The following is a 22,392-nucleotide window of genomic DNA, read 5'->3' on the forward strand; positions in this document are numbered from 1 at the left end:
CATATAAAATGACATTCACATTGTACTGTAGTATATTAAATGTGTAATAGAATTATGTCTAAAAAATAATGTATATACCTTAATTTAAATGTACTTTCTTGCTAAAAATTGCTAACCATCATCTGAGCCTTCAGCAAGTTAGTTGTAATCTTTGTGCTGGTGGAGGGTCTTGCCTCACTGTTGATGGCTGCTGACTGATCAGCATGGTGGTTGCTGAAGGTGACTGGGGTGGCTGTGGCAATTTCTTAAAATAAGATAATAATGAAGTTTGTGGCATCGATTGACTTCCTTTCACGAATGATTTCTCTGTAACATACAATGCTCTTCGGTAGCATTTTACCAAGAGTAGAACTTCTTTCAAAATTGTAGTCAATCCTCTAAACCCTGCCACTGCTTTATCAACTAAGTCTATGAAATATTCTTAATCCTTTGTTTTCATGTCAACAATCTTCATAGCATCTTTACTAGGAGTAGATTCTATCTCAAGAAACCACTTTTCTTGCTCATCTGTATGAAACAACTCCTCCACTAAGTTTTATCATGAGATTGCAGCGATTCGCTCACATCTTCAGGCTCCACTTGTAGTGCTAGTTTTCTTGCTATTTCCACCACATCCGCAGTTACTTCTTCCACTGAGGTCTTGAACCTCTCAAAAAGTCGTCCACGAGGGTTAGAATCAGCTTCTTCCAAATTCCTGTTAATGTTTATATTTTGACCTCTTCCCATGAATCACGAATGTCCTTAAATTTACTTCGCCAAGATCCATCAGAGGAATCACTACCGATGGCATCTATAGCCTTACAAAATGTGTTTCTTTCTTTCCTTTTTTTTTTTTTTTTTGCTGTGCTGCATGGCTTGTGGGATTTTAGTTCCCCAAAAAGGGACTGAACCCAGGCCCTTGGCAATGAGAGCATGGAGTCCTAACCACTGACCACCAGGGAATTCCCCAAATGTATTTCTTAAATAAGAAGACTTGAAAGTCAAAATTACTCCTTGACCCAGAATGGATGCAGCCATGAAAACATTAATCTTGTTGTACATCTCCATCAGAGCTCTTGGGTAATCAGGTGCATTGTCAGTGAGCAGTAATATTTTGAAAGGAGTCTTTTTTTCTGAGTGAAAGATCTGAACAGTGGGCTTAGAATATTCAGTAAACCATTTGAAAACAGATGCGCTGTCATCCAGGCTTTGTTGTTTCATTTATAGAACACAGGCAGAGTAGATATAGCATAATTCCTAAGATCCCTAGGATTTTCAGAATCGTAAATAAGCATTGGCTTCAACTTCAAATCACCAGCTGCATTAACCCCTAATAAGAGAGTCAGCCTGTCATTTGAAGACTTAAAGCCAAGCATTGACTTCTTTCTAGCTATGCAAGTCCTAGATGACATCATCTTCCAGTATGAGGCTGTATTAAAAATCTGTTGTTTGATATAGCCACCTTCATTAATTATCTTAGCTAGATGTCCTAGATTACTTGCTGTATCTTCTACATCAGCCCCTGCACTTTGATGTTGTAGAGACAGCTACTTTCCGTAAACTCATGAATCAACCTATGCTAGCTTCAAACTTTTCTTCTGTAGCTTCCTCACTACTCAAAGCCCTCATAGAATTGAAGAGAGTTAGGACCTTGCTCTGGACTAGGCTTTGGCTTAAGGCAAAGTTGTGGCTGGCTTAATCTTCTATCCAGACCACTAACACTCTTTTCATATCAGCAATAAGTTTGTTTCACTTTCTTATCATTCATGTGTTCAAAGGAGTAGCACTTTTACTTTCCTTCAAGAACTTTTCCTTTGCATTCACTACTTGGCTAATTGTTTGGCATAAGAGGCCTAGATTTTGGCCTATTTGAGCTTTTGATAGGCCTTCCTCCCTAAGTTTAATCATTTCTAGCTTTTGATTTAAAGTGAGGCACATGTGATTTTTCCTTTCACTCGAATATTTAGAGGTCATTGTAGGCCTCTAGATTGACCTAATTTAAATATTGTTGTGTCTTAAGTTAGAGAAAGGCCCAAGGAGAGGGAAAGAGATGGGGGAGCAGCCTGTCAGTGAATCAGTCAGAACACACACATTTATTAATTAAGTTCACCATCTTGTATGGGTGCCATTCTTGGCACCCCAAAACAATTACAATAGTAATATCAAAGATCACTGATCACAGATCACCATAACAAATTAAATGATAATGAAAAAGTTTGAAATATTGCCAGAATTAGCAAAATGTGATACAGAGACACCGAGTGAGCAACTGGTATTGGAAAAAATGGCATAGATAGACTCACTTCATGCAGGGTTGCCACAAAACATCTGTCAGCACACCTGTCTGCTGAAATGTCTGTCAGAAGAATTGTTTGTCTGAACTTCCCTCTCTGTGAATAACTGTTCATCTGCCTAACTGTCCATTAGTGGGGACATCCATCCATCTGAACACTGGTCTGTCTGAACACCCATCTGTCCACATGCCCATCTGTCAGAAAGTCTGTCTGCCAGAAAGGTTCTCTGTCAGAATGTGTGTCCATGTGTTTGAATGTCCATCTGTAAAAATGTCTTTCTGAATATTAATCTGTCTAAATATGAATCTATCAGAATATCCATTTTTCAGAAAGTCCATCTCAGAACATCTGTGTGTCAGAACACCCATCTCTAAGAATGCCCATCTGTCTGAATGTGTATCAATCTGTTCCAATGTCCATCTGTTTGTATGTCCATCTTTCTTAACTTATGTCCATCTGTCTGAACACCCACTGTCCGAACCTCAGTCTGTCTGTGCGAACATCCATCTGTCTGCATGCTTATCTGCAAAAATGGCTCTCTGTCTGAACATCTGTCCATCTGTCCAACCAACCATCTGTCTGAACATCTGTTCACTTTTCTGAATGTGAGTCTGTTTAAACGTCAGTCTGAACCCCTGTCCATGTGTCTGATAATCGTGTTTCTGAATGTCCGTGTGTCCAAAACTTGTGTGTCGGAACATCTGTCAATCTGTTGAAATCAGTCTGAACATCTGTCTGTCTGTTATACCAAGCAGGACTCTTTAGGACCCTCTCAGGTATACAAGCCCACCACCCCGTGCTCCGGCTCTCTTAAGTAAAAGGCTTTGCTTCAGGCTCCCCTGAGTCTCAAAAGCTGGCTCAAGAGTTAATGATTAGGAAAATGCGAACATGTAGAAACAAAGAATAGCTGTCAGGCAGGGAAACTGGTAAAAATTTAAACAATAGATCAGCCATATAGCAGAGCCACCAGACCTTCCATTTCTCACTGAAAGACATAGATAATAATGTCTGACGCACATTCCTAAGTTGTTTTTACAGAAACCAGATTCCCACCAGATGGAAACTGCTGACCACAAGTACACAGACTCTGAACTCATTGGGACCAGAGGTTGATGATTCAGATTCTTAAAACTTCACCCTGTTACCTCACCACCAACCAGCCAGAAGAGTGTCCATGAGCTGATCAGACACCCTGAAACCCACAACCCTAATGTTGCCTTTAAAAACACTTCCCTGAATGCCATTAGGGAGTTCTGGTCTTTCGAGCAAGAACTGTCCTTTGTCTTTGCTTGGTGCCTTGCAATAAGCACTTTACTTTCCTTCACTACAACCAGTGTCAGTAGATTGTCTTTGCTACATGAAGGGCATGTAGATCCAAGATTGCCAGTAACATCTGGACATCTGTGTGCCTGAACACCCATCTGTTGGCACACCCACCTGCCAGAAAGTCTGCCAAGGGAGGCATGCCTCATTGGAAGGCCATCTTTGGAGAAGAGCCTCCACACACCTTTATTAACCATTCTGGAGGCAGAATTGTGTGGTCTGCCATTTATTTGGGGCTGTGGACAACTTTCCTATTCTCATACATCAGGCCGCTCCAGGTTTTCAGTTTTTGCCTTAGTTTGTAGTATGTGGCCTCATGGCCAAGAGATGGTACTCAAGTACCCTTTAGATTTAAGGTTTGTTTTACATTTCATGAATCATTACCGTTCTGATTTAAGGTTCTGTTTTACTGGATTCCTTATGCCACTTACAGAGGCTGGCCACTGACAAACAGTTCTGGTTGACAAATCAGCTGAAATATGTCATTACCAGAATTCAAAGCCATGCCTAATGCTGGTCTCTGTGGGCTAAAGTACAGAGATTAGTGCATGGGGAAGCCAACTTTGCTCAGAACCAAGGGTCCAGTTAAAATGCTCATGTGCTGTTCTCCTCAGATTTTTGCCAGCAGACACATAAGAGATTAGGAAAAACATAAAAATATAGAAGACAACACAAGCAAAACATTCTCTGACATAAATCATAGCAATGTTTTCTTAGATCAGTCTCTCAAGACAATAAAAATAAAAGCAAAAATAAACAAAAGGAACCTGATCAAACTGAAAGCTTTTGCACAGCAAAGGAAACCATAAAACTGGGAGAAAATATTTGCCAGTGATGTGACCAACAAGGGCTTAATTTTCAAAATAGACAAACAGCTCATACAACTCAATAACAAAAAACCAAACAACCCAATCAAAAAATGGGCCTAAATAGACCTAAATAGACATTTCTCCAAAGAAGACATCCAGATGGCCAACAGGCACACAAAAAGATGCTCAATGTTGCTAATTATTAGAGAAATGCAAATCAAAGCATCAGTGAGGTATAACCTCACACCAGTCAGAATGGCCATTATTAAAAAGTCTACAAATAATAAATACTGGAGAGGACTTCTCTGGTGGTGCAGTGGTTAAGAATCTGCCTGCAAATGCATGGGACACAGGTTCAAGCCCTGGTCTGGGAAGATCCCACATGCCACAGAGCAATTAAGCCCACATGCCACAACTACTGAGCCTGTGCTCTAGAGCATGCGAGACACAACTACTGAGCCCACGTGCCACAACTACTGAATCCCGCGCACCTAGAACCCATGCTCTGCAACAAGAGAGGCCACTACAATGAGAAGCCTGTGCACCAAAACAAAGAGTAGCACCCACTCACCACAGCTCGAGAAAGCCCGCATGCAGCAACAAAGAACCAACGCAGCCAAAAGGTAAATAAATAAAACAATAAATCAAAAAAATAATTAATTCTTTAAATAAACAAATAAATAAATACTAGAGAAGGTGTAGAGAAAAGCAAACCCTCCTACACTGTTGTTGGGAATGTAGATTGGTACAGCCACTATGGTAAACAGTATGGATGTTCCTTTAAAAACTAAAAATAGAGTTACCATATAGAGTTACCAGCTATCCCAGTCCTGGGCATATATCTGGAGAAAACTATAATTCAAAAAGATACATGCATCCCAATGTTCATAGCAGCACTATTTACAATAGCCAAGACAAAGAAGTAACCTAAATGTCCACCAACAGATGAATGGATAAAGAAGAAAAGAATATGTGATATATATATATATATATATATATATATAATGTGGACTATTACTCAGCCATTAAAAAGAATGAAATATTGCCATTTGCAACAACATGGACGGACCTAGAGATGATCATACTAAGTGAAGTAAGTCAGTCAGAGAAAGACATATATCATATGATATCACTTATATGTGGAATCCAATATATGATACAAAATGAACTTATTTACAAAACAGAAACAGAATCACAAACATAGAAAGCAAACTTGTGGTTACCAAAGGGGAAAGGGGAGGTGGGGGATAAATTAGGAGTCTGGGTTTAGCAGATACAAACTACTGTACATAAATTAGGTAAACAACAAGGTCCTACTGTATTGCACAGGGAATTATATTCAATATCTTATAATAAACCATAATGGAAAAGAATATATATATATATATATATATATATATACACACACACACACACACACATATATAACTGAATCACTTTGCTCTACACCAGAAACTAACACAACATTATAAAGCAACTATACTTCAATTTTTTCAATTAAATTTTTAAAAAAGAAAAGAAAAAGAATAGACTGGAAATGTAAGGCATTTTTGACTCTAAATTAGAGGATGTTCAAGGATTTATTGTATTTCTTATTGGTGCATATTTGAAGAAAGTTTGTTTTGCTTTTCTCCTAAACATTACTCCTATAATGACATAAAATTAGTATATATGTAAAGGTTATCATCAAAACACTAAATGCTGCGGTACAGAGGCCCTTACAGTCAGCTCTTACTTTAATAGTATTAATGTTGATGATTTATGTACTTTCAGCTAATTCTTCTCACATTTTTGTATCAGTTGTTCCCCCAGGTTCATCACTGTTAGCAAACACGTTGATGTATTGTCATGAAAACAACCGTGCCAACGATAATAATACGTACATAAGTGTAGGGTCCTGCGAATAAGAGCAGAGGATTTAGGAGACTGGAAGGTGATGAGACTTATGGCACATGTCAACAGACACAGAGAAGATGAACTTCATTTAGGAGATGAAAACCAAAGGAGACATTTACAGACAGCAGGAATTACATGTTCTGATGTCTCTAAAAGAGCTCTCATGAGTAACAGAGATTGGATGAAGCCAAGCAAGGGAGTGGGAATTCCGCCAGGCACAAGAAGCTTCCTTCATCTCTCATAAGGTTTTGATCTCCTTTCCCTAGCATCTCTCCTCCACACACAGACATTCATAACTGTTCTCAAGAATGACTATGTGTGTTCACCCTCTCAACAGATATAAGGAAATGGCACACTACTAAAACACCAGTTAATAAACAAAAGTTTGAACATATCCTGTCTTTAAGAAGAAAGGTACCATTGAGGGTGCCTGGGAGGGGATATATTGTCAAGCAACTGTGAGGACACATATACATATGCATATGTTTGTATGCATACATACAAATCTGTTGCGTGTGCATGTGTGCATTATTCCAGAGAAATAAATTTCTGTCAGAAATTTCATTACCAGAGTTGAGGAATACCCTCTAGAACCTTGCTATATAAAGTGTGGTCCTTGAGCAAGCACCATCATCACCTGGGAGCCTTTTAGAAACTCTCAGGCTCTAACTCAGACCCACTGAATCAGAATCTGCATTAACAAGATCCCTTATGATTCATGTACAGATTAAATGTTGAAAAAGCTGATCTACAATACTTTTTTCAAAGAGCCTAATAATCACTCATGAAATCAGTTTAGGCTGTTGGAACCAGCCCTTGAAAGAAAAATCAGGACAGGGGGATGGAAGAAGAGATGGCAGGAGACGGAAAGAGAAATGGAGAGAAGGCGAATCAAAACAAATAGGAGATATGAGAGCATACTGCAGTTAATATGGATAAGTATTATTTCATGAGCATGTGGTTTCCAAGGTCACCATAGCAGAGGAGCAGATATGGAGGCTGCACACTGGCTTTATACAGCCTAAACCAGAAATCTATGAATGCCCACAGTCCATTGGCCAGATTTAGTCACATGGTTCCAACCTCACTGCAAGGAATGCTGGGAAAAAGAGAGGAGCACATGAATATTCAGTGAACACTGTCTCCTCCACAACCCATGCACTGTTTTACCCCACAAACTTGAATGTGACTTCTATGAGAGATTTATCTGTTAGGCCTCCCTGCTGGATCCCCAGCCATGAGCTCTGTACCTGGCACAGAGTATGCCCTTGTTAAATGTGTAGAGAATGAATAAATGTGCCTTTACCATTAAGTTAACTAGATACTGAGATTACAAAAATAAATCTGATGCCGTTCCTCTTTTCAATGAGCTCCCAGGATTCTTCTCTCACATTTTGGAAAAAAACAGGTTTCAGAAAGTTCACCTTGCCATCTCTATATCTCCTAAGAACTTCCTTTGGCCTTAACTACATCAATCATCACTTCTCTCCCTTGGTCATTACTCTTACTCTACACTTACAGGATTCTCCTGCTGCTCTCCAAGTGGCTTCACATCGTCCCAAACCTAAAATAACCTTCTCTCAAAACTGCTTCCCCTACATGGCTCCACACCTCCCATTCACATGCCACAGTCTTCTATCCTCACCTATTTATACTCTATTTAAAATGCTTCCTCAAAAGCTATTGGTGACATCCTAATTTTTAAAGCAGATTTATTGATATATAGTTCACATACCATACAATTCACCAACTTAAAGCTCAAAATTCAGTCATTTTTAGCATATTCACAGATATGTGCACTCATCACCACTCAATTTTAGAGCATTTTCATCACCTCAAAAAGAAACCCCATACCCTTTAGCAATCACTCCACATCTTCCCACCATCCCCTACCAGCCCTGAGCCATCATTAATATACTTTCTGTCACTCTCTTTTCTTTCATATGAATGGAATCTTATAATATATGGCCTTTTGTGACTGGCTACTTTCCTTAGCATAATGTTTTCAAGGTTCACCCATGTTGCAGTGTGTATCAGTACTTCATTGCTTTTTTTTTTTTTTTTTTGGTGTACATGGCCCTCTCACTGTTGTGGCCTCTCCCGTTGTGGAGCACAGGCTCTGGACCCGCAGGCTCAGCGGCCATGGCTCACGGGCCTAGTCGCTCCGCGGCATGTGGGATCTTCCCGGACCGGGGCACGAACCCATGTCCCCTGCATCAGCAGGCGGAGTCACAACCACTGCGCCACCAGGGATGCCCCCTTCAATGCTTTTTATTGCCAGATAATATTCCATTGTATGGATATGCCACATTTTGTTCATTATTCATCAGCTGATGGACATCTGGATTATTTCCACCTTCTGGGTATTATGAATAACACTGGTGAGAACATTCATGAACAAGTTCTTATGTGAACATGTGTTCATTTCTCTTGGATATATACCTAGAAGTAGAATTACTAGGTCATATGGTCATGTGGTAACTCCATATTTAACATTTAGATGCTATCAGACTGTACCATTTTAATTCTCTCAGCAGTGGACAAGGGTTCCAGTTTGTACATGTCTCACTAGACTAGTTATTCTCTAACTTTTTGATTTTAGCCATCCTAGGGGCTGTGATATCATACCTTATTATGGTTTTAATTTGCATTTCCTTGAAAATGAAAGACTTCCTAACTTTTTAATTCATTTTTTTCCTCATTCTTTATCCAATGTGTCCTTTCCTTAGCTTTTAACACAATTCTTGACACAACTCAGTTCTCTCCCCTTATATGGTACCTGAGATCTGCTGCTCACCCCAGGTTCTGTTCCTGAATCTCTGGCCTCTTTTCTCAGTCTCCTTCACTGTCTCTTACACCCACCCCATAAACTCTGCTGCCCCCCAGGACTCCATCCTCACCCATGCCCATGTCCCTCCATTGTCCGTCCACTGACCCTGTCCCTGCCTGTGCCTCCAACCATCACCCAGATGGAACTTTGGAATGTATATACTTCCCAGGTCTTAATACCAAATTTACTTTTAAAGTAGTTTTAATAAGAAACCCAATTAAAAGTTCAATCAAATATTAATAAAACGTTCATGGCTAAGATGCACAGAAAATATTATAAACTATAATTAGTGATATGATCCCTTCATCAAGCTATCAGTTAAAAATAGGTACATAGATAACATTATATATTAAAAGAAATCCCCAGATAAAAGAACATTAAGTTGTATCGTACTGTTTTCTCAGTGTCTTTGTGGTCCAAGAAGGCAATTCATGCTCTAGCCCAGGAGTCAGTAAACTTTGCTTAAAGAGCCAGATATTCGATATTTTAGGCTTTGCTGGCTATATGGTCTCTGTCATAACTTATCACTCCATCTTTGTAATACAAAAGCAGTTATACACAATATGTAAGTAAATAAGCAAGGCTGATTTCCAATAAAACCTTGTTTCTAGAACAGCCAGCCAGCCCACGGGTTGTGGATTCCTGCTCTAGCGGATGTGATGACATCTGCATCACAGCCAGCAGGAGGAGGAAGGAGAATAGAAATGTATACCTTCAACATTTAGGAACATTTCTACTTACTTATCATTGCCTGAAATTTGTTCACAAGGCCTTACCAATCTGCAACAGAGTTGGCAAAATAGAGTCTTTAGTCTGACTATCAGCTGCTAAATATTGGGGAGGAGAACTATTACTGAGGAAGTAGGAAAGAGTAGATTTAGGGACAATTAGCATTCCCTGCATCAGTAAGCTATTTTTATGGCAGAAAGACACGTACTATATGACCTCACATGTAGAATGTTTAAAAAAAAACAACAGAGTTCATCGATACAGAGAACAGATTGGAGGTTGCCAGAGGTGAAGGTGGGGTGAGAGGTGGGGAGGGGGAAACACAGTGTGGGGGGAAGGCCAACATAGGTGAAGAAGTCAAAAGGCACAAACTTCCAATTATAAAATAGATAGGTCATGGAGATGTAACATACAGCATGGTGACTCTAGTTATTAATACTGTATTGCATATTTGAAAGTTGCTAAGAAAATAGATCTTAAAAGTTTTATGACACAAACACAAATGTGTAACAACATATGGTGATGGATGTTAACTAGACTTCTTGTGATCATTTTGCAATATATACAAATATCAAATCATTACATTGTGCACCTGAAACTAATATAATATTATATGTCAATTATACCTCAATAACTTAAAAAATGAATATCAGGTAAAAGGGAAAATGAACCCCTACCATCAGAACATTCCACTATAGCTCCTGAAAATTAATATAATATTACTATTCCTAGGTTCATTTTACATTGGAATAAAATGAGAACATGTATCTTTAATTAAAAAAAATATTATTCTTATGTTGATCTAATTTTTCTGAAAAGTCTCTCTGGTAAACTTTCCCCAGCTTGGGATTGGCTTAAGAAAACAGAAGTTATGGAAACATATGGTCACTGAAGACAACTAATCCCAATCTACATGGCACATGAAGACATGAACAAAAGAATCAGCATTAACAGAATTCTTGGCCAAAAGCAGCCACATTTCTTATTTAAGAAAAATAATATGAAAGTGACATAATGCAACCTCACATTAAGGATGTTAACCAAGAATGGGACCCATCCCTTCACTAGATGCAGATATGGCTCCTAATATTCTAGTTGGGAAGCCTACACCTCATTCTTGCGGTTATATTTTGCAGTTCTATCATCTATTTTTCTCCACAAAATACTCTCTACCCTATAAGAAAGAGAACAAAAATAAGGAAAAGTGAGCTGTTGGCTCAAAAAGGTAGCTTCAACCTGATTGAGAGCAAGAAGACCTAAAGTTGTCACCAGCCAGCTCAAAAGCTTCTCTCAGGAGCTTCCATTCACTGAATTCCTTAACTCCCCGTCTGAAATATCCTATCCCTAAATCTCTCAGAATGCCACCGCTTCCATAGGTACCTAAGAGCCTGAGTTCCCTGTGATTCAGCTCAAAATATGACACTACCCTCACCCTCCTTCTCAGCTGTTTAAAAAGGCAATACTTATAACAAAGCAGGGAAGGGGGAAGAGGAGCAGGGAGAAAAAAAGAATATAGATCTACCACAGCAAAAAGGATGCAAAAAAAGGCCAGTTTTCCCATCACCCTTGTAAAATATCTTCATGAATTACCATGACATATCCCTCCCCCTTCATTAAACACACACACACACACACACACACACACACACACACACACGGAGGAGGGGGCTGTAGCTACCACCTCTTTATCGTTCCCCAAAGAATCCACCCCTGTATTAGACACATAACCAGAATTGTGTGTTAGTGAATATGTTCATGCACAAACCTATTCAATCTTCTCATGTCTAGGTAAAGATCTCCAGTGACCCATCTGCTCTTTTACATGCCTACACTCCCATGTTAAAAAGGTATTATGCCCCCGAATGGTAAACACATATCACCTTTCCCTTGAACAAGTCACCTCTGGTAACTCTCCCCAGTGTTGCCCTATTCCCAAGGTCATGTCTCAGATACAGAAAAGAACTTTTCAGATCACTTTTGATGGCCCTCAGACAGCTATCTTGTGGTGCTCCTTGGACTGATGAATTAGCCTGCAGCAATGTGAAAGGGGGTAAGACAGTGAGACAAGATTTATGAGTTCCAGGTTTCTCTAGTATGACTCAAGTAATTCCCAAGACCAAATTATAGGCTATTGTGTGATGTCTCCAACATGAAAGGCATTTGTAAATATTTAGGATGGTTTTATACAACAAAGAATTATTAACATGAAAGCATAATAATGGCATGTAGTATATACATTCTCAGATTATGTAGATAACGGAAAGGTTTTTTTTTTCATTTTAAATTGTGAGATATAATGCATGCACAGAAAAGAATATATTGAAAAGTAGAAGCAAGGTTTTTGAAATATTTGGGGTTTTTAAGTTGTAACAGATATGTTCATTTTAAAGCAAGGTATATTTTTTTGCCTATTGACTTGGAAAACATAAAAAAATATCATCTTGTGATATAAAGTTTTTGGGGTATGTATCAGAAAGTCTTAAAAAATGTGTACACACTTCTACTGGAATTCCACTTCCAGGAAGTTATCCCAAGGAAATAATCTGACCAATGTATAATTATTTAGTTACAGGGATTATTGCTATGTTTTTAAAAAATCATATTCCCAAATTGGAAAAAAAAATGTATCACAGAATCAATGAAATAAGTATAAAAGCAAATGTAAGATCTGGGAAGGAAAAAAAAAGAAATGTATAAGCAGGGTTGACAAACTTTTTCAGTATAGGGCTAGATAGTAACTATTTTAGTCTTTGTGGATCATTCAGCCTGTCACAGCTTTTCAACTCTGCAGTTATAGTGCAAAAGCCACTCTAGAAAATATGTAAGTGAACAAGCATGGCACTGTTCCAATAATACTTTATTTACAAAAAACAGGCTGGATTTGGCCACGCTGGCCATAGTTTGCCCATACCCAGGGTGAAGAAAACTCACAAGGCAAATACATAAGCAATCACTAAGTCCAGAAAGAGTGCATAGCCAACATTCACAGGACTTAATTATAAGAGTAGTAGAAATTCAGAGGTTGACTTCTCAACCCCAGTAAGTCTTCTATGCCGTGGTCAGGACCCTATGTGGGAAGGGGTAGGACCTGACACTTGGAATAAGGCTATCTGAGTTGATGCACTCAAGTATCTTGAATTCTTAAAATGCTCTGAGCCTTCTGGGCATGCAGAAGTAGCCTACTCTTCCCTGTAAAAGGCCAGTGCTGCCCCCCATGCTTGAAGATACTGAGACTTCTGCTTCACAAGTCAGCATGCGCCTTACTCAGGGTCCTCCCACACCTCCCCTCAGGTGACCAACAACTAAGCTGGCCAGGGAAGTCCTAGGCCTGTTAAGTGAAGAAAGGGACTGTGGGAAAAATAAGCTCCAGGGCCTTGCCAACAAATACTGGTGAGAGCTGAAAGAGTATATATGGACCTGGATCCTCCAGGTACTAGATAAAGAGGCCAGGGTGAGCAGGTCGGTGAAACAGAAGCTTGGAAGAGGGAGAGTTTATCAATATGGGAGAACTCACCTGTGACACAGGATTTTAATATCCTGGCAAGGACCCTGAGAGACAAATCTAGTATGCTTCTAGAATTGCTCTTAGAAGCTTAGAAAAAGTGCCATTCACACTATGTAAAGTACAAATGCTGGAAATGCTGTGGAGAATGGTAGAGGAAGGAATCAAAAGACCCAGAAGTGGGCATGCTAGAGGGAACATATTCTATAAGACCAGAAAACTCATCAGCTGACTACGTGTTGTAGGAGGGCCTGGAGGATGCTGCATTTCCTAAAGTGATAAGAGAAGTGCTATTGAGAGGGTCACCAGCATCACCAAGAAGCTCAGTGGTGAATATCCTCCAGTGACAGCACTGCCATAGAAGAAGTTATTCAGAAATGGAGCTCAGAGCAGGAAATGGCTATGTAGTAGGTCTAGGCTTCGGTGTACACAGCCCTGCCACTTGGGCTATACAAGCTGGCTGACCTATTGGTATTAGAGGTATCTGTGGTGGGGAAAAATATGCTATGAGGGGAATTTGTGCTCTATTTCCCCACAACTCTATGCTCCGTTGTTCCAGAGGTCTTCATTCTCAGAGGGAGAGTGCTCCCACATGGACACAGAAAGAGTCCCATAAAACTTTAAGCTACGACTGCTGCCCATTCCCTTTGTGCTGCTTGTGCCAAGAGGGAAAGGAGTGAGTCAGAATACTGACCCCGACCATTAGGAGGAGGCAGGATTGCTGTTACACGATGGAGACAGGAAGAACATGTTAGACACTGAGATGATCCACTTGGTACTCCTGGGACTCTATTTTCCAGTCTTGACAGTAAATGGACAAGTATAGCAGCAATGACCTGAGAAGGACACAGTGACTAGGGGCTCAGACCACACAGGGTTGAAGGTCTGACTTACTTCACCAGGTGAGTCACCAAGATCAGTAAAGGTGCTAGCCAAAGACGAAGAGAATCTTTCTTTTCCCCTTGGTGAAATCTCTATTTTCCTACCTGGTATGTGAACAATGTGAACATGAGTCATAAAAGTCAGCTGCACTGAAACACTTCAGCCAGTTGTGGAAGAAGGAGAACATGGTTACCAGCTGTGACCTGGGAACCAGCTGTAGTGGAAGGTGCTATATATACTTCATCCCACTAGCCTACCTCTATTCCTCAGGAGAAGAGAACAACCAGAATCCTGGAAGAGTTGTTCTGGATGGAGTGGATTTATATGAAGGAGGTGGATCTGAGTAGTAGAAGAGGATAGAGTGCTACCCAGATCCCACCTCAGGACCAAGGCACTCGTTCCTCCAGCTGCTAGAAAGTCTGGGCTTTGCTGGCTTATAACTCATTCACTCTCCAGAAAATGCCTTCAGCCAAAAGAAGCTTCTTATCTGAAGTAACATGCTTTCCCTGGTGTCAGCCTACTTCTAATGGCTAGTCAATGTGTGAACATAAATATCTGGACTCAACTGGGACAACTGTGAAAGGTGACTTCAGAACTAGATTTCCTAAGAGGATCAGCTGGAGATCACCTCCACCCAACCCTGCTTCTCTTACATTTTTAGAGGTGTTATGCCCCAAAACATTCCTTAATAAACTTCTTGCCACAAATCTCAGAGTCTCAGGGTCTGTTTCCTGGGGGACCCAACGTATAGATTTCTGTTTCTGGGCTCTCTATTCTGTTCCATTGGTTTACCTCCCTTTGTGCTAATACCATACTCTGTTAATGACTATAGACTTACTATAATATTAGAACATGTCCCCTACCTTATTCTTCTTCAAGTCACTTGGCTATTTGGGCCCTTTGTAGTTTCATAGATCTTTTAGAATCAGCTTGTCAGTGTACAAAAAAAGTCTCATTCTGATTTTGCTTGTGACTGCTTTGAACCTAATGGGTCAATGTTTAAAGAACTGGCAGTTTTTTAAAAAAAATATTGAGTCCTTCACCCAGTGAATTTGGTATATCTTTATTTAGGTCTTTCAAAGGTATCTTAGTAAAGTTTTTATCATTTTTGCCATAGAGGTTTTATGCATATTGTGTTAAGTTTACTCTCAGCTATCTGACTTTTTAAAAATATTTACTTATTTTATTTATTTAGGCTGCACCGGGTCTTGGTTGCGGCATGCAGGATCTTTAGTTGTGGCATTCAGACTTCTTAGTTGTGGCAGCATGCGACTCGTAGTTGCAGCATGCGGACTCAGTTGCGGCAGGCATGTGTAATCTAGTTCCCCAACCAGGGATCAAACCCGGGCCCCCTGCATTGGGAGCACGGGGTCTTACCCACTGGACCACCAGGAAGTCCCTCAGCTACCTGATTTTTTATGTTAATGAAAATGGCATCCTTCAAATTTAACTTTCCAACAATTTGTTACTTGCATATAGAAATATTTGATTTTTTTACATGATTTTACATCCATCAGACTTGTTCATAATTTATAGGTTATATTGCATTTTCTACCTATATACACTAACATCCACAATTATGATAGTTTGTTTCTTCCTTTGAAATTCATTTATTTCTTTTTCTTGCTTTGATGTGCTAGGATCTCCAGAAAAATACTGAGTAGTGTTGAAAAAAGCTTAAGGCAATGGAGAATAGCATAAGATGCAGCCAGATTTTGTAAAGCCTTATAGGTCATAGTAATGAATTTGGATTTGTTTTTAATTAAAATTTAAAATTATTGATAGCCTTATATAGAGTAATCAGTTTAATATTTTTCAAAGATTACTAGAACTTCTGTGTGGATAATGAATTAAAGGAGAGTAGAGAGAGACCCAATTTATTTCATGGACACAGATACAAAAATCCTTTTAAAAAAAGTTTGCAAACCACAACAATGACCAAAATGTATAGATATGAAAGTTTTATCAGAAATGCAAAGGTAGCTTAAGTTAGAGAATATCTAAATATAATTTTTATATTACTATAAAAAGCATATGACCATGTCAGAAGAAGCATAAAGAGCAAATTAAATGCCTACCAAGAATGTGTGTGTGTGTTTGTAAATTAAGCAAATTAGAAATAGAAGGCAACCACCTTAATCTAGTGAAAAGTTGCTACCAAAAACCTGTTATACATATCTATCTTAATGGCAAAATCTTAGAAATAGTTCCTGTAAAATCAGACAGGACAGTGTTGCCCACTATTACTGCTTCTATTTATAACTGTCTTAGACATCACAGGAACAGAAGAAAAATAAGTGGTGTAATGGTTGGAACAGGTGAAACAAGTCCATTATTATTTGCAGATGATATGGTCTTATATAGAGAAACTCTAAAAGAATCCAAAGACAGAAAATTAGACATAACAAGAGAGTTTAACAAAGTGACCAGACATAAGATTGATATTAAAAATCAATTGCTTTTCTCTACTCTAACAAATGTTAGAGCTGCATGCTCAGTATAGTAGCCCCTAGCCAATATGTCTGTTAGACACTTAAATTGTGACTAATCCAAATTAAGATGAGCTGTAAGTGTAAAATATATATCAGATTGCAAAGACAGCATTTAAAAAAATGTAATGTATTTTATTAATAATATTTATATAACCAAGTCAACATACAAAAACCAGTTGCATTTCTATACACTAGCAATAAACTAGCTAAAAATAATCAAATAAAACACTCCCATTTACAATAGCATCAAAAACAATAAAATATTGGGAATTCCCTGGTGGTCCAGTGGTTAGCACTCTGTGCTTTCACTGCCGAGGGTGCGAGTTCAATCCCTGGTTTGGGAGCTAAGATCCCACAAGCCACGAGGCACAGCCAAAATAAATAAATAAATAAATAAGTAAATACTTAGAAATAAATTTAACCAAGGAGGTGAAAGATCTCTACACTGAAAACTATAAGACAGTGATGAAAGAAATTGAAGAGAACACAAATAAATGTAAGAATATCCCATGTTCATGGATCAGAAGAATTAATATTGTTAAAATGTCCATACTACCTAAAGCCATATAGATTTGATGCAATTTCTATCAAAATTTCAATAGCATTTTTCACAGAAATAGATAAAAACAATCCTAAAATTCATAGGGAACCACAAAAGACCCCAAATAGCGAAAGCAATCCTGAGAAAGAAGAACAAAGCTGGAGACATCACACTTCCTGATTTCAAACTATACTAATAAAGCTATAGTAATTATGACAGTATGGTACTGGCACAAAAACAGACACAGAGACTCATGGGAGCAGAATCAAGAGCCCAGAAATAAACCCACATGTATATGATCAACTAATATTTGACAAGAGAGCCAAGAACACTCATGGGGAAAGGATAGTCTTCTCAATATATGGTGTTGTGAAAACTGGATATTCACATGCAAAAGAATAAAATCGGACCCCCCTCTTACACTTCTCACAAAAGTTAACACAGAATGAATTAGAGACTTAAGTGTAAGATCTGAAATCATAGGACTTCTAAACGAAATTACAGGAAAAATCTTCCTGGCATGGCTTGGCAATGAGTTTTTGTATTGGACACCAAAGCACCAAGCAACAGAAGCAAAAATAAACCCATAAGACTATATCAAGCTAAAAAGCTTCTGCACCAGACACACAAAAATTAACAAAATAAAAAGGCAACCTACTGAATGGTAGAAAATGTTTGAAGCCATATATCTGATGAGGGGTTAATGTCCAAAATGCATAAGAAGTCATACAATGCAATAGCAAAAAAAAACAAAAACAAATAATCCACTTTAAAAATTGGAAAAGGGCCTGAATAGACATTTTTTTTTCCAAAGAAGATATACATGGTCAACAGGTACACGAAAAGGTACTCAACATCACTAATCATGGAAGTGCAAATCAAAACTACAATGAGATATCACCTTACACTTGTTAGAATGGTTGTTATCAAAAAAAGAGAGAGTGAGAGAGATAAGTGTTGGCAAGGATATAGAGAAAAGGGAATCCTTGTGCCCTGTTGGTGGGAATGTAAGTTGGTGCAGCCACTATGGAAAACACTATGGATGTTCCTCAAAAAATTAAACACAGAATTACCATATAATCCAGAAATCCAACTTCTGTGTATACATCTGGAGAAAATGAATTCACTCTCTCAAAGAGATATCTGCACCTCCATGTTCATTGCAGCATTATTCAAAATAGCCAAGACATAGAAACAACCTAAGTGTCCTTCAAAATTTAAATGAATAAGGAAAATTTGATATATGTACAGTGGAATATTATTTGGCTGTAATAAAGGAGAAAATCCTGCCATTTACAACATGGATGAATCTTAAGGGCATTAACTAAGTAAAATAAGTCAGACAGAGAAAAACAAACACTATATGATCTCACTTATATGGACTGTACAAAAGCCAAATTCACAGAAAAAAAAAAAGGTAGCTTGGTGGTTGCCAGGGGCTGGGAAGTAGGGGAAATGGGGAGATGTTTGTCAAATGGTACAAGCTTCTAGTTATAAGGTACATAAGTTCTCTGGACCTAATGTACAGCATGGTGACTGTAGTTAACAATACCATATTGTATACATGAAAGTTGCTAAGAGAGTAGATCTTAGATGTCCTCACTGCACAAAAAAATAATGGTAACTATATGAGGTGATGAAAGTGTTAACTAACCTTATTGTGGCAATCATTTCACAATATATACTTGTAGCAATCATCCCATTGTACAACGTAAACTTACATGATGTTATATGTCAATTATATCTCAATAAAGCTGGAAAAACTATATAAGTTACATGTTTAAATGATAATTTGATATATTGGATTAAATAAAACAATTTAATATTAATTTTACCTGTTCTTTTTATGTTTTAAACATAAATATTAGAAAAATTTTAATTATACTCATGAAGAGTTTCCAGAAGAACAGATAGAAGACCTTGACACATCTTTTCTCCAAAAGAAGCAACTAAAAAACTGATGAATTACTAGAAACAACCATTTCAGAACTCTGGAAATTAACTAAAGGTATACAAGTTGAGAAACATTTATTCAAGAAAAACTACTGAGCCTCGGTAAGAACAATAGGGTCTGTGACATTTTAACTTGGAACTTGTTCCATCCTCACTTTCCCCGACTCAGCAACATGGTATTATAGACCTTGCTGGTGCCAGAAGGGATTGATATGATTTGGAGTTCCAAGGAAAAGCCCCATGTCCACAGCTCTGTTAAAAACAATAGTGCTTGGTAGCAAACAGTCAAAGGCCAACACGGAAGCTGCCTAAGGCTATAATAACAATAGCGGCAAGCAAGAGACCAGCCAAAAGTTTAAAATGAAGGGAATAAGACAGTTCAAATAAGGATATGAAAACTCTGACTTTTTCCTGCTGATTTGGAATGCTGTGCACACGGGTAGGCCTACATTCACACACAGGAAACACCAGAGAGGACCCCAGTCTACTGTTCATATCTGACTGACATTTAGACCCTGTGCAAGCAAGAAGTGAAAGCCCAGTCAGACTTGTTAACTCCCTGAATTTTGAATGCATTCCCTAACCCATACATAGATCACCTTTGCACTGAATGGAAGCCTAACCAACTCAAAGTGATAGAGTAGGGTAATTAAATGGTTAATTTGAATATCCCACTGGAGGATTGAAGACAGAGAGAGAATTTTAAGGGAGTCTGCAAGACTGTTGTAAGCTAATGACCATGCAAGAAAAGAATCCAGTAACCTAGCAACAATCTACACTACTTGAAGGAAGACCAGGCACATTCAAGCACCAGGCACACTCAAGCCACAAGTCCTGATAATTAAAACGCAAGACAGTAGATATGGGTTCTGAATCTTGTTACATGAATTCAGGGAGTTAATGGTTCTTGAATAGTAGCATTTCTGCATGTGGCCAAGGCAGGAATATAGGTGAAAGGGGAAAAAAAACTAGGTGAAAGGGGACATTATACTGAAACCTGATATGAAGTACCATATTTTAGTATATGTTACCACCCCTCTGCTAATATACGTATGTTTAACTAGTACCATGACAGTCCCATTTAGACCATATAGGGCCAAAGGAGGAACTAATGATGTAAGCCTTGATATCCACCACAAAATGAGGAAGAAGGTGGTCTTCTCCCCTCCCCACTTTTTCTTTGATTATAAAAACATAGCCTGCTTTGTTCTTGGGGCTGCTGTGCTCCCTTGCCTGCCCATTTGTATCTCTCACAAGCATCCTATGCTAATAAGCTCACTCTTTGCCAATCACTTTGCCTCACACTGAATTCTTTCTGCATTGAGAAAAAAGAACCTGAGCTTCAATAAGTCCTGACACCAGGTGAGCAGTTTCAATTAAAAGACAGTGGGTGTGAGTCGTCTCCTAAGTCAGGGATCATGGGTTCAAGTCCCAATCTGAGTTTTGGCTGAGTTCGAGTCACATTCAAGAAGGAGTGCGGTTTCAGCAGCATTCAATCTGACTGACTACTAAACTATGCTGACCCAAGGTAATCCCTAGGAAGCCAGAAATGACAACAACCCCAGGAGGTGGTATCAGAACAATATATTATCTAAAATGTCCAGTTTTCAACAACAACAAAAATAAGACGTGCAGATAAACTGGAAAGTGTGGCTATACACAGGATAAAAAGGCAGTCAATAGAAACTGTCCCTAAGGAAGCCCAGATATTGGGTGCAATTCATAGAGACATCAAATAGGTATTAGAAATATGTTTAAAGAACTAAGTGAACTAAGTGAAACCATATTTAAAGAGTTAAATGAAAGCTTGACAAAAATTCACACACACACACACACACACACAACCAAATAGAAATTCTGGAGTTGAGAAGTAAAATAACTGAAATGAAAATTTTACTAGAGGGTCTCAACAGCACAATTGAGGCTGCAGAAGAAAGGATCAGCTGAATTTGGTGTAGATCAATGTAGATTATTCAGTCTAAAGAACAGAAAGTTAAGGGATGAAAAAAAATAATGAATGGAGTCTCAGAGACTTGTAGGATACCATTCAGCATATCAACCAACGTGTAATGAAAGTCCCAGAGGAGAAGCAAGAGAAAAAAGGGCAGAAAAAATATTTGAAGAAATAATGGTTGAAATTTCTCAATCTGATGAAAAACATGAATCTACACACCCAAGAAGTCAATGAAATTCAAATAGGATATAATCAGTGTTACAACACTTTGACACATCACAGTCAGACTGCCAAAGGACAAAGAGAGAATCTTGAAAGTATGTGGAGTATCTTTTGATGTGCTTCTCAGTCATTTGTATATCTTCCTTGGAAAAAATGTCTATTCAGATCCTTCACCCATTTTTAAATTGGGTTCTTTGCCTTTTTATTATTGAGTTGTAAGAGTTCTTTACATATTCTATATACAATGCCCTTATCAGATATATGATCTACCAATATTTTCTTCCATTCTGAGATTGCCTTTTCACTTTCTTGATAGTGTCCTTTGAAGCACAAATGCTTTTAGTTTTGAGGAAGCCCAATTTATTTTCTTTTATTGCTTATTCTTTTGATGTCATGTCTAAGGATATATTGCCAAATCTGAGATCCTGAAGCTATACCCCCATGTTTTCTTTTAAGAGTGTTATAGATTTAGCTCTTAGCGTTTAGGTCTTTGATACATTTTGTGTTAATTTTTGTATAAGTTATGAGGTAAAGGTCCAATTTTATTCTTTTACATGTGGTAATCTAGTTGTTCCAACATCACTTATTGAAAAAATTACTCTTTCTCTATTGAATGGCCTTGATGCCCTTGTCAAAAATCAGTTGAGTATGGACCTATGAGTTTCTGAATGCTCAGTTCTATTCTACTGTTTTAGATATCTACCTGTATGCCTTTACCCTTCCGCCATCTTCATTACCATTGCTTTGTAGTAAGCTTTTATATGGAGAAATATGGATCCTCCAACTTTTTTTTCAGGCTTGTTTTGACTATTCAAGGTCCCTTGCAATTCTACATGAATTATAGGATCAGCCTGTCAGTTTCTACAAAGAAGCCAGCTGGGATTTGGATGCGGATTCCATTGCATCATTAGATTAATTTGGAGAGTACTGTCATCTTAACAATACTGTTCATCTTCTGATGAACATGGGATATTTTTCCATTTATT

The sequence above is a fragment of the Mesoplodon mirus genome (genome assembly GCF_964341445.2).
Source record: "Mesoplodon mirus genome assembly, chromosome: 5".
In the NCBI taxonomy this organism is placed as follows: domain Eukaryota; kingdom Metazoa; phylum Chordata; class Mammalia; order Artiodactyla; family Ziphiidae; genus Mesoplodon; species Mesoplodon mirus.